The sequence below is a fragment of the Myxine glutinosa genome, chromosome 7 (assembly GCF_964187855.1).
Source record: "Myxine glutinosa chromosome 7, kmMyxGlut1.1, whole genome shotgun sequence".
Taxonomy (NCBI): domain Eukaryota; kingdom Metazoa; phylum Chordata; class Myxini; order Myxiniformes; family Myxinidae; genus Myxine; species Myxine glutinosa.
The window spans coordinates 158,623,879-158,638,582 of record NC_136267.1 but is presented as its reverse complement, the minus strand read 5'-3'; positions in this window follow the sequence as shown (position 1 = coordinate 158,638,582).

The window sequence follows — 14,704 nt, the reverse complement described above, 5'->3', positions numbered from 1 at the left end:
TCCGCGGTACGAAAGTTGAAAAAGAAGTCCTTTCCAGCGGGCCAGTTTTGCCATTACCTTGTCCGGTAATCCCACCCAGTTCTGCTGCTCAAAGGTGTTGTCTCCGAGGAAAATACCGAGGTATTTAATGCCATTTTTCTGCCAGTTCACTCCTCCTGGCAGGACAAATGGCGGGCAATCTCCAGGTCCTATCCAAAGGGCTTCACTCTTCTTCCAGTTTACCTGGCCTGAACAAGCCTGACAATATGTTTTTAGTGCCTGAGCCACCGCAGTGACGTCAGCACTATTTTTTATATAAATACAGACATCATCTGCATAGGCAGAGACTTTTAGCGGTGTGGTAAGAATTGATCCAGTGAAGCCAGAAATGTGCGTACGTAATTGGAGCAGAAGAGGTTCGATGGCAAGAGAGTATAAAAGTCCAGAAAGCGGGCAACCTTGCTGTACTCCCCGTTGTACAGCAATGGGGCTACACAATACTTGATTAATTTTAAGAACACTGGATATATTACAATACAAAAGTTTAACGTACGAGATAAAAATAGGTCCAAACCCAAAATTCTCTAAAACTCTAAAAAGGTACATGTGGTCAATACAGTCAAAGGCTTTTCCTTGGTCAATAAAAAACAGACCAACATTCATATTAAAATTGTTACAAAACCGAATGGTATCACGGATAAGAAAGATATTATTAAAAATAGTACGTCCAGGAATACAAAAGGATTGATGTTCTCCTATTAGTACATTCATAAAAGGTTTCATTCGATTAGACAAGGCTTTGGCTAAAATTTTATAATCCGTACATAAAACAGAAATAGGATGCCAGTTCTCTATAAGTTGAGTGTCCGCTTTCTTAGGAATTAAGGTGGTGACTGCTCTCCGGCAACTCCACGGCAGTTGTCCATCCTCTAAACATTCATTCAATACCCGCAGTAGGTGAGGTCCAATGGCGTCCCAAAAAAACTGGAAAAATTCACTAGTCAGCCCATCCAGTCCAGGGGCTTTATCAGGTTCCAAGGCCTTCAAGGCAGCGGTGAGCTCAGGTAACCTAAGAGGATCCTCCAACTGCTGCTTCTGATCCTCCGCCAATGTTGGAAGGTTAGAAACAAGTTCCGATATTGCATCCTGGTTAATGTCATGCCGCATAAACCGTTGTTTAAAATGTTTCCGGGCACATTCCCTGATTCTGCCATCTTCATAAAGGAGTTCCCCATCATGGAGCAAGCGTGTAATCATTGACGAAGAGGCCCCCCTTTTAAGGCTGAAGAAGAATTTGGTTGGAGCATCAAGATCGTGTATGTACCTCATCTTCAGGCGCAATAAAGCATTTTGTGCTCGCCTTTCGGATATGGAATTCAGTAAGGCCGTTTTTCCATGGATTTGTTGCCTCATTCCCTGGTAGCTCACACTTGCAGTTCCCTGAAGCTGTTCCTGTAATTCCAGGATTTCATCTTCAAGTAAGGTTGTGGTTTTTCTTTCCTCTTGAACACCATACGCACGATATTGTTGGCAGAACAGTCTGATGTGCGTTTTGGCATTATCCCACCATTGTCTGAGGTTTGAGAAATTCCCTTGGGAGGCAACCAGAATATTCCAAATTTCCAGAAAAATGTCCTTAAAGGTACTATCATCAAGTAAGTTGTTATTAAATTTCCAAAAAGCACTCTTGTGTTTCGGGCAGGGGGCAGAAATTTTGAGAAATGTTGCGCTGTGGTCCGAGAATCCTGATGGGCAAATTTTGGATGACAGAACGAGGCGTTCAAGTGGAGGATTAATATAAAACTTGTCCAAGCGAGCAAGTACAATATTACCCTGAATGCATCGACACCATGTGTATTGCCTGATTGATGGGTGCTGTACCCACCATATATCTGTCAAATTCATTTGTTTTAAAAATTTGGTGAGAGGGATTGTGGAGGCAGGATGGGGCTCTGCACTGTTCCTGTCTAGTTGGGGTTGGAGGGTGCAGTTAAAATCTCCACCAATACAAACATGATTGTCTTGGTTTTTTAGGGCGTTTTGGCTGTCGAGGGACGTTAGGTGTGTCCCAAGGTCATTAAAAAAAACTCGCCGAGCTACAGGCGTACTTGGGGCATAGATATTAAAAATAGTATAGAATTTTCCACAGTAGTGGAATTCTAGGGATGCTAGGGATCCCTTGTGTATTTCGTCAAATTTAAGCGATGAAGGCGAAAAGGAGGGGCTAAGAATTATTGCGACACCGCCTTTGCGGGAGTCACCGTTACTAAAGAAGGACAGGCCGGGGAAGAGCCTACACCACTCTGCGATACAGCAGTCGTTGGCATGGGTCTCTTGTAAGAGGGCAATGTCAACTTTCTTCTGTAATAAAAAATCCCTTACTTGAACTTTACGGACAGAGCTACATCCTCCGTTAATATTCAGGCTACAAATGGAAAAACTCATTACAGCTATAAGGAGGAGTAACCACCACTCAATTTTTTGATAGCAGTTCATTCTTAGCTTTTTGCAACCACTTCTTTAAACGGTGACGTTGGGAGGAATTGAAATTAAAAACGTGGGGCCGTTTTACCATCAGTCTAGCGGAATGTATAAAATCAGGTAGCTCCGGAAAAAAGGTTTCTATAACAACATTCCTTTTTCGGAATGTGTCCTTAAGAAACCTTTTTATCTCGGAGGGAGGGATTGGAGGGATTTCTTCTTCCTTAAGGCTACCACATTCACTAACAGAGTCATCTATATCAGATGGCTCAGATGGTGTGTCACACTGGTTTTCATCATTTATCTCCTCACCGTCATCACATCCCTCCACGTTATCGGATGGGGCATAGTCCATAGAGGGAGGGGACGGGGAGGGAGAGAAATGAGCCATCTTCAGGGGAGGGGGGGGGGGGGGTACTAATTTTTGCGGTTCAACCATATCAGTTTCTAGGTCAGTAGACAAGGGCGAGGATTCATCCACATCTATGTCCTCCAATACCGAGAAACGATTTTCTGTGACGAGGGACAAATCTAGGCCAGAGAGGCTGTCGCTGTCTAGGCTGTCGGTTTTCAGTTGTAGGTTTTTTAAAGAGATGACCGTTTTCATCTGTTGTTTGCAGATGTCTTTTTCCGTTTGGGCAGACTAATTGAAACTCGTCCTGGTTAGTGGGAAGAGATTGCAAGGGTTTGGGGGGAGGGGGGGGAGGGAGGACGTGATCATCGGGAGGGGATTCCCATCGGCTACCACGGCGGGAGAGGTAGGATCAGTTATAGCAGGCAACAAGCTGTGATTGGACGATGTCGCCTGGGGGGTGAGATCTATCGTTAACAGGAGATGGCTGCAATTAGATCCTTCAGTAGAGGGAGGGGCCCCTGTTTCAAGGGGAGGGGAAGGGGGTACGGCGGGGGGGTTTGGATTGGTGGTAAGAGGGTTTGGGTCGGTGGTGGACAGATTGGGACCAGTGGTGGTAAGGCTTGGGTCGATGGTGGGAAGGTTCGGGTCGGTGGTGGGAGGGCTTGGTTCGGCGGCGGGAGGGCTTGGTTCGGTGGTGGGAAGGTTTGGTTCGGTGGTGCGAAGGCTTGGGTCGGTGGTGGGAAGGCTTGGGTCGGTGGTGGAAGGGTTTGGACCGGTGGTGGGAAGGTGGGGGGGTTGCTTATTCCCGGTTCGGAGGGGAGGTTGCACTTGTGGAGAATTCTCTTTTCGGGGGCAGTCATGCTTAACATGCCCAAATTGTCCGCAGCCAAAACAATTTAGAACGTTGGTGGACACGTACACTGTATATTCGTTCTGTTGATGTTTTAATTTTATTATAAGGTTTAAATCCTTCTGGGAATTTTTTAAAATCATAAACACTTGCCGCCGGAATGAAACCACGTGCCTTAAATCGTTGTTTCGTGACCCGAAGGGAATCATGGAGATACGAGACACGATGGTACCGTATCGGGACAACTCTTTAATTAGTACATCGTCGGATACAAATCGGGGGCAATTTGATATCACGACTTTTATCGCTGGGCTATCTAGTGGGGAAATCATTACAAATAAATCTGGATCGATTGTGAAACCCTGTTCGACAATTTGTGGGACACAATCCACGTCGGACAAAAAAATAACGATCCGCTTGTTCATCCGCGAAGCGGCAACAACCTTGTCGATCCCGACAACACGACCGGTTGCGAGGACAACGTCCTCGACACTAACCTCACGTTCCGGAGGTACACAAAAGAACCCGTGCTTACGGGTCAGGCTCTGAAAGGCCGTAAATCGAGATAGTGCAGCTGCCATGCTGGAACAGCTGCACTTACAATCCCTCCCCAACTCGGGGAGGGTGAATATATAATACAATCTTCCCTACCCGAACTCCGGGAATGGGAAGCAATCAGACCTCTCCGATTTCCCTAACTTCGGAAAAGGGAGGCAACAAAACAAACTGAAGGAAAGATAAACGAAAGGAAAAAAAGGAAATAGAGGTTTAAGATGAAGGAGCAAACACCGATCGGGCGACGCCCAAAAACGGCGAACCCTTACCAGCGATCACCCTGTGCTCTCCGGCTCTCTCTCCCATCTCAACGTATATGGGAATCACCAGGAAGACTCCACGAACAGGCACAAGGACACAGAGGGGGGAAAACGGGGGGGGGGGGGCGAATGGAGCAACAACACAGAGCACTCACAGGCCTCCACAAGCAGACGCCATGACAGTACAACCAGCATACAAACGGCCAGCAGGTGGCGACAGAGAGAGCGTGAGAGAGAGAGAGAGAGAGAGAGAGAGAGAGAGAGAGAGAGACTTTTGACTTTTTGTGTCCTTTTATTATAAAAGTATAAAACCAAAGTATTCCAACTCCACTTCACATACAAATCACAACCTCATTTCCAATGCATTTGCACAAAACACCCCCCATGCCCCATAACTCTTCAAACACAAGAAGGTTCCCCATGTTTACATGATAAGCATGTTCGAGCTTTATACGTGCTGACACCATCCCGATGAAACAAAAAAGTGCATTTTCATTTTTTCCACTACCTAATCTGGCTTTTCTGGTTTTATAAATTGCAAGCTTAGCAATTCCAAGCAAAAAATTCAAAAGAAAAATCACAGAGTTTTTCCTAGTATTACATGCAAGTCCATAAACAAAGATTGTAACAGAAAAAACTATTTTGAATTTACAAAAGATTCGGCTCAGATACAGAAACAGAGATGACAATGTCTTGCACTCAATAAACGCATGATACAAATGTTCAACATTACCACAAAAAGGATATAAATTAGACACAGCAGGGTTAAACTTCTGAACTAACACCTGTGTGGCCAGGGCGTGATGGACCAGTCTCCAATTTAGGTCTCCTGTACGTCCAACAGTAGGACTCCTGTACAATTCATCCCAATTTGGAGTGAGAAATGCTCCTGCAGGTAAAGACTCTTTCCACTTGTTCCTTAAGGGTGCTGCACAGCCCGGTAAGCACACCTCCAGACAAATTCTATACATTGCCCTTTTTCCCATGATGTGGAACACAATGGATTCTTCGCTGTGAGAGGAAAACACACCATGTTGTTCCTGGGCAGTGACTGAGAGTTCAGGGAAGGTTAAACGAAAGTCTACTTCTTCATTTACCCCATTCCACCCAATGTTTAAATCTAAAAAAGTCTGGGATACAATCTTTATGACCCTGCTCACTATTCTAATTGAACGCAAGCCAATTTTTCCAGAAACAGTGCTGGCAGACAACCATCGCTTTAAGGATAGCTCCATAAGATCTCGCAATTTATTAATCCCATTGTTCGTAAAATGTTCCATAAAAGCTCGGCTGGTACATACTTCAGCGAATAGTGAGTTTTGGAACAATGGCTCATGCACAAACCTCCTGGGATCATAAGAGATCTCCAACCGCTGCACTCCTAGAGCTTGCCACGCGTTCAGGAGAGACCGATGAAATGCAGGGAGCCGAGCTCTGTCGACCTGTTTCAAGTCCATAAGGAAAAGTTCCTGGTCATAGTCCATTCCACCTACTTGCCTGAGCAACGTATTCGTGAGAGGACGCCAGGGCACAACCTCGCTATACAGCAGACGTTTTATTGTCATTAGCCGAAAAGCCATTATTCGACTAGGGATGTGCACCAGGTTTTGACCACCTGAATTACGTGGTCTACACAGCACATCTGGCTAAAGCCAGTGGTGGCCTCCCCAGAAGAAGTCAACTAGACCCCTCTGAATGTTGGTGATCAGAGCTTGAGGAGGCTGGAGTGCTATTATCTTATGCCATACGATTGGAAGCACCAGGTTGTTTATTATCATTACCCGTGCCTTAAGTGACAAGATATGGAGCATACCTTTCCACTTTGATAGTTTCTGCTTAATGTTATCTAAGAAACCATCCCAGTTTTTCTTCATATAGCTTGCAGTTCCCAAATGGATGCCTAAGTATTTAAACCCATCCGTTTTCCATAACATTCCTCCTGGAAGAGTTGGGGGAACCATATGTGAAGCCTGTGAGCCCGATAGGGTATCTGGGTACAGAGAAAGAGCTACACTTTTGTTCCAATTTACTCTTGCTGATGAAGCAAGTTCAAATTTGGCAAAACACCGGGATAGCTCAAAAACATCTTCCTGGTTTTTAACCACAACACACAGGTCATCTGCATATGCTGATGTAACAATTTTGGAATTGTTTGACAAGGACAAACCAGATAAAGTGGTACGAAGGAGAGCCAGTAAGGGTTCGATGGACAGTGTGTACAACATGCCTGACAGTGGACAGCCCTGACGGATGCCACGCTGAAAGGGGAAAGGACGACACAGACTATTATTTACTTTTAGCAGGCATGATACATTGTTGTATAAAAGTTTTATGCAAGAAATGAATTTTTCTCCAAATCCTGCTTTCGAAAGAACTGCAAACAAAAAAGAGTGATCCACACTGTCAAAAGCTTTCTCCTGGTCAAGGAGTAATAACCCAAAAGCATGCGACGCAGTTTGACCGATAGTAATCAAGTCTCGAACCAAGAAAATACTGTCATACATGGATCGTTCAGGTATGCAATACGTTTGGTCATTCCCAACTAAGAACGAGATGACCTTTTTGAGACGCATTGCAAGCATTTTTGACACAATCTTGTAATCAGTATTTCACAATGACACAGGCCGCCAGTTTGTAATCTGCTGCAAATCCCCTTTCTTGGGAAGAAGACATAAGACAGCTCTTCTGCAGCTCAAGGGCAATTCCCCCTGATTTAGGCTCTCGTGAAAAATCTCAATTAAAGCAGGACCAAGAACATTCCAAAAAACTTTGTAAAATTCAGCAGGAAGTCCGTCAATTCCGGGGGCCTTGCCGTCTTCGAGTTGTTTCACTGCTGTTGTGAGCTCCTCCAGAGAAATGTCACATTCCAGTTGGAGTTGCTGCTCTTCAGAAAGAGATGGGAGAAGTTCAATTATCTCATTTGCCATCGTTTTATCCACCGTTCTTGGAGTAAACAAGTTTGAGTAAAACTCTTGCAGTGAATGTTTAATGTCACTTTGGCGAGTCAGAACACCGTCGGGAGAGCGTAGACTCTGAATCTGCCGAGAAGTGTTGGCAGCCTTCTGCATTTTGAAGAAATCTTTGTTTGGAGTCTCGAGGTGTATTATGCTCATCCGTAGGTGAATCATTGCTCCCGCCGCACGCTCTTTGACCAGTTCGGCCAACAGGGTCTTTTTTTCTATCAGCTGCTGATATTGGTCACTTCCCCCAAGATGTTCCAGCTTCTTGTTCATATTTAAGTACATCTGCTTTTAGAGCACTTATCAACTCAGACGTATTACTAGTGGCATACGAGCAATATTGTTGGCAGAAAATCCGAATTTGTGACTTGGTACAGTCCCACCACTGTCGCATATTGACATAGGAACACTTTTTCTTTTCTAATCCTTCCCATACCAGTCTGAAGGCATTTTTAAAATGTTCATCTTGTAACAATTTCACATTGAAATTCCAGTGTGCACTCTTACAGCAATGACCAGGTAACATACAATCCATTGCAATCATATGGTGATCAGAAAAGCCAGATGGAGTTATACATGTTCTCTTAACCAGATTCACCATTCCTTGGTTCACATACAATCTGTCCAGTCGACCCATGGTTAACTGGTTTTTTGCACAGCACACCCATGTATATTGACGGGTGTTTGGATTTTGTAATCGCCATACATCTCTAAGTTTGTATTTTTTCACAAGTTGTGCCAAGGACTTTGCACTGGGTGGATGTGGCTCAGGAGTGTTCCTGTCCAGTCGAGGGTTGAGTGTGCAATTATAGTCTCCCCCCATACAAATTAAACAAGTCAAATCAACAGTGCTTAAACAATCCGCTAATTTTGGAAGAAATAGAGCCCTTTCAGCGCTGTCACTGGGGCAATACACATTAATAATGCTAACCTTTTGATTGCTGCTAATAAAATCCACCACCATCAAGAAACCCTTACAAATCTCTCTATAGTGAATCTCGGATGGTTGAAGGCGAGGATGCAAGATTATTGCCCCCCCGCTTTAGCTTCTTCAACCGCACTGGAGAAAACATGGCACCCTTTAACCATTCTGCGCCACTCGTCTTCACAAGATTCGTTAATGTGTGTCTCTTGTAACATGAAAATATCAATCTTTTCTTTCTCAAATAGTTGTAACACCTCCAGACGCCGCATACAGCTGCGGCCTCCGTTTATGTTGAGAGACGTTACCTTCATTTATTCTTTATTAATTTTCCTCCCCTTGGAGTTCTTTTCCTGCCTTAGTGGCACACTTTCTCAACCGCTGAAATTGAGGTTCTGATATCCCAACTTGCTGGGGTTCACGAATCATGTTTCTAGTAGTTTTTAGAAAAGCATGTAGGTTTGTGAAATAATCCTGAATTCTGACATTCCTTTTCCTGAAGGATTCATCGAGGAATTTTTTAACTTCATCTTCTATAACTACAGTGTCCCCATCCCCATCTTCTTGGGCACAAAACCCACTACCTGACGAGGTAGAGTAGGGTTCATCAAAATCAAACGCATCATCTTTGTCATTTTCTTCCTGATGCAAACTTATTTCTGAGGCACAAATCTCTCCAGGATCAGAAACATGGATATCGTTTTCATTCATGTTTAGCTGCTCATCGTCATATGCAGCTTCCTTCTTATCATCCCTTTTATTTTGTTCGAAACGTGTAGGCTTACAGATTTCCTCTGAGGGGCTGTCCAACTTATCTGTTTTATCATTACACCTGGCCATCCCTGCGCCCACCTCTGTGACCATTACATTAATGTCATGTAAGACATCAGGGTTATCAATATCCCCACTTGTGTCCTCCTGAGATGCGCGAGGATTCTCGATGTCTATATCACACTCAGAACCCTCAAACAGTTCGGCAAGTGGTGCAAACGAATTGCTTAGATTTAAACCCGGTGCCGGTTCAGTTTGCAATCCCACACAGGTATTCTCTACACAAGCTCCATCTTGCAAGCTCGGCGACACGTTTGACACAACAAGTACCTTACTTTGCACTGTGCTTGTATCCTTTACGACGGGACATGAACGTTTATGTCCTTTTTTACGAACCACTGTTGCGAACCCTTCCATATTGTCATCCGTACAGTCCTGTACAGTAGGAGAGGGATCAACCACGTTTGTCACACCAGCAGGTAGGGAGGAGTGGTCTGTTTCCTGTTCACCCATTGGTTGTGGGGAGGGGTCTACCATTCCACGTATCTCAGTAGGTGAGGGGGAGGAGTCAACTGTTTCCCGATCACCATTAGGTCGTGGGGAGGAGTCTACGTCTACCATATCATCCGCCCCATTAGGTGGGGAGGGAGGAGAATCTGCAATCACCTGGTCTCGATTTTCTAATGGTCTCACCAAACCGGGACAGGAACTCTTTACGTGTCCGTAAGCTCCACACCCATAGCACGTCATGACGTCCGTGGAGGCATACATTCTATAAGTATGGCCATTCATCTTTGCATGCAAAACTACATTGAGCTTTTGCACATTTTCGGGCAATATCATGTAAACGACCCTTTTAAAAGTCATCACGTGTCGAAATTCACCCCTTGCCGAGTGTATCGGCACCCTTGTCACTTTTGATACGATCGTACCGAACTTGCTCAATTGAGCACACAAGTCCTCACCTTTAACAAAGGGAGGGGCATTAGACACATTGACCCTCAACGCAGGTGTATGTAATGGGGAATCCACTAGAAACATGTCGGGTTCTATGAGAAGGCCTTGCTCCACAACGGAGTTCACCATGTGCACCTCCGATACAAACACAACAACTTTCTTGTTCATTCGAGAGGCTGCACGGATATTATGTGAACCGACGCTTTTTCCAATTGCTAGAAGCACTTGCTCCATCTTTACCTCACTCGGAGGGTCGCACACCAGCCCATGCTTGCGAGTGAGCGACTCGTACATGCTATTCCTCAAACAATCGTTTGCCATAGCGAACGTAAATTAAATAAATAAAGGGTGAGAAATCAAAAAAAAAAAGATACCAACCACAAGCAACACCGGCAAGTGGAGGTAAAACCAAAAACTAATGGACTAGGTCCAAGAACCGTTTAGAGCAGCGAAACACCGCTGCCTGGACTAGGAAAAACACGGCAAAATGGAGGCCAGGCCTCAAACCCGGAGGTTTGAAAAGAGGCAACCGAACACCACCTACCGTGTGCGCTCTCTCCGTCACACAGGACACACAGGGGAAACTTTACAAGTATAAACAAGGACACAAGGGAGCGAAATGGGGGATAGGAAAACCAACCAACACGACAGAGAACTCACAGCTCAACATGCACAGCCACCATGCTGCCACACCCACGCATGACTCACCAACGACCAGCAGGAGTGCACGAGAGAGAGAGAGAGAGAGAGAGAGAGAGAGAGAGAGAGAGACTTTGACTTTTTAGTCCTTTTATTACAAAAATATAAAAGTAACAATATACACGTTTTGCAATAAAATCAATAATGCCAACAAAAAGAAAAAAAGAGAAAGAAGAAGCACCCAATGATCATCAAATAAAAACAATCAGTATTTCACAACAGTATTCTAAATTCATTTTCTTTAACCTCACAAAACCCACCAACACACCAAGTATCAACAAAGTTATGAAAATTTCCGGACTCGTTGGACAGGGTAAATTCCAGTTTCAATCTTGCTGAGATTAATGCATTCAAACACAACATGATATTGCAGTGCTCTATCGGTTTGCCAGATAGTTTGTCTTTTCTTGTTAAATAAACAGCAAGCTTCGCAGTTGCTATTAGGAAACTAAACAGTTTAGATGCAGGATTCTGTTTAGGGGCAAAACCAAAGACGAAACTTCTCAAAGAAAAAGTAACATGCATTTCATGTGCAATGTAATTCAACCAATGAAACAAAGGAAATAATCGGATACAGTCTATGAATGCGTGAAACAAGTCCTCATTGACTGTACAGAAGGGACAACAAACAGATACAGGAGAAAAATGTCTAATAAACGTGTTAGAGGGAACAATCCAGTGGGCCAAACGCCACTGGAGATCACCTGTTCTTTTGGATGTGGGCTCACTGTACATGGCTTCCCAGATAGGTTCGGAGGGGGGTCCTCCGGGTAACAATCCTTTCCATCGGGTAACTCCATTTAACGAAGGGTTCCCATTTAACAGCTTGAGGCACATCTTGTAGATGCCCTTGCTGTCCATTGTCTGGAAAAGCTTTGACCCATCGCTAACAGGGGGCAAATCGTTTTGAATGGGTTCAACAATTAATTTAGGCACTGTCGGCTCATTTAGATCTTCTTCTGTACCTCGAGTCCAAGTTAGGCCAAGTTGCCGTCCCAACTGAATCATTTTCCTCAAAATTTTTGCAATCATCCTATGGGACCAAATCCCTGTCAGGTCGGCGATTTCACTTACGGATTTCCAACCATACCCTGAGTCATGTCGGAGATGCCGCACCTTCACAATACCAGCTGCTATAAAGTGTTGGCAAAAATCTCGACTCTTTGGAATGTCGGGAAAGAGAGGGTTATAGAACAAAGGCTCGTGTGCCAGCATTTTCGTTACATATGTGTCCGCCTGACGACTCACAGAAAGGCTCTGCCAGGCATTTAAGAGGCTTTGGTAAAAAGCAGGGAGAACCGATATGTCGACATGCTGGAGGTTCATTTGAAAGAGTTCAAACCCGTACCCGAGCCTACCCGCTCGCTGCAGTACAAGGCGTGCAGGGAGCCGGCCTGGCAGATGTTCCATGTAGAGGAGACGTTGAATGGACTGCAGCCGGAAGGCCATTAGGCGGGCTTTGATGTCGACGAGGTTGTGGCCACCCTCAGCCGAGGGGCGACATATCACATCGGGTCGTAGCCAGTGGTAGCCTCCCCAGAAGAAGTCCACCAGTTTGCCCTGGAGTGCTTTGAGTAGGGCCTCCGGCGGTTGCAGGCAGATGAACCTATGCCACAACATTGTGGCAACTAAGTTGTTGATCACTAGCACACGGCCCTTGAAGGACAAATGAGGTAAAACCCTTTTCCATCGGTTCAATCTTTCTCCCACTTGCTCAATTACCCCGTCCCAATTTCTTTGAGCATACTGTGGGGAACCAAGGAATATGCCCAAGTACTTAATTCCCTCACTTCCCCACAGCAACCCTGCGGGGAGGGATGGGGGCGGCTGTGGTACAGGCTGAAGAAGGTTGCGATAAAGGGAGGGTATCCATAACGTCTTGCTCTTGTTCCAATTTATTTTTAAAGAGGAGGCAGCGTGAAACTTTGACAGGCACTCAACAACGATATCGATATCATCCTTATCTTTTACAAAGATGCAGACGTCATCCGCATAAGCACATAGGGTTAGCGGTGCACTCATGGGAGTGAGTGCTATTCCAGAAATCTTCTTTCTCAGTAGATTGAGAAGAGGCTCTAAAGAAAGAGCAAACAATAAACCAGAGACTGGGCACCCTTGCCGGACCCCTCTCCGAACCTTGATGGGGGGAGCCAGCACATTATTAATCTTAATTAAACTAAATACATCCGTGTATAGCAAGGAAATGTAGGAACGAAAGTTTGCTCCGAGGCCGCATGCCTGTAACACATGATGCATAAACTTATGGTCGATACTGTCAAATGCCTTTTCAAGATCAAGCGACATCATTCCAAAGTCTTCTTTAACACGGTTACCATCAATGAGATCTCTGATTAAAGAAATATTATCATGGATGGATCTTCCAGGAACACAGTAACTCTGTTCTGGCAGTACTAGATCACCAATAACCTTTTTTAGTCGATTAGCTAGTACTTTTGAAAAAAGCTTGTAGTCCGTGCACAGCAGGGAGATCGGTCGCCAGTTCACCAAAAGTCGGGGATCTTCAGTTTTCGGGAGCAAGCACACTACGGCTCTTCTTAGACTCAGCGGCATTATACCAGTCTGTATAGAAGTGTCCAAAACATTCAGCAACTCAGGGCCTAAAAGGTCCCAAAATGTCAGAAAGAATTCGGGAGGTAGACCGTCAATACCCGGAGCTTTCCCTGAATCCATGGCAGCAAGAGCACAGGTTAGCTCAAGGAGGGTGATTGGTAGGTCAAGCTCCAACCGTTGAGCCTCAGTTAGGGAGGGGAGGTGAGAGGTTAAATCCATCATTGTATCATTACAAACAGTCTGCTCCTCAAAAAGTTTTGTAAAGAATTCAATAATGTTTATTCTAACATCATCTTCGTTGACAACAACGTTGCCTCTTGAGTCCAAAACAGAAGAGATTAGCCGTGATGGCTTGCTTAAGGATTCTAAATGAAAGAAAGACTTGTTTGGGGTGTCTGATAACTTTACATTCTGTATTCTAAGTCTAATTAATGTTCCGGCTGCTTTCTCTTGAACTAACTCCCTTAAAAGAGCTTTCTTTACAAGCAATAACCGGTAATTGGCGTCATTGTTTTCATGAGCCAATTTATTCTCCAAATGTAGAATATCCAATTCCAACCGGGCCATTGTAATGTGCTTGTCGTTTGTGCTGTGTGATTGGAAACATTGACAAAAAACCCGAATTTGAGATTTCATGTTATCCCACCATATGCTGGATGAAGAAAAGGAAGATTTCTTTGCTACTAGACTTGCCCAGAAAACACGAAAGGCTTCCTTAAACATACCATCTTCTAGAAGTCTAACATTAAACTTCCAATAAGCGCTCCTACTTGCGGGTTGAGGAAAGGAAAGGTTTAGGGTTACCATATGATGGTCTGAAAACACGGAAGGAAAAATATTTGAAGAAACCGCAGTATTTTTAAAGGGTACGTTGATGTACCATCTGTCAAGCCTTGCCGAGGATACTCGACTATTGGCGCATCGACACCAGGTGTACTGGGATGTGCTTGGGTGGTGCAACCGCCAAACATCAACGAGGCCCATTGTGCTAAAAAAATTGGATAAGTGTACATGGGACTCAGGATGGGGTTCGGCAGAATTTCTGTCAACCGATGGGTCGAAGGTGCAATTGAAATCACCTCCGACACACACACAATGATCAAAATCAACTGATCTTAAGTGATTTATCATTGCGGTGAAGAAGGACTTACGCTCTACGCTATCACTTGGCGCATACACATTAAAAATAGTGTAATGAAAGTTATGGCTTACTAGTTTGAGAGAGCTAAGCCGACCATTTATTACCTCCTGAAAATGGCATGACTCACACACGAGGCCTGGCTTCAGCAAGAAGCCGATTCCAGCAGATGAAGCTGATAAATTGCTGAAATAGCATTGGCTCTT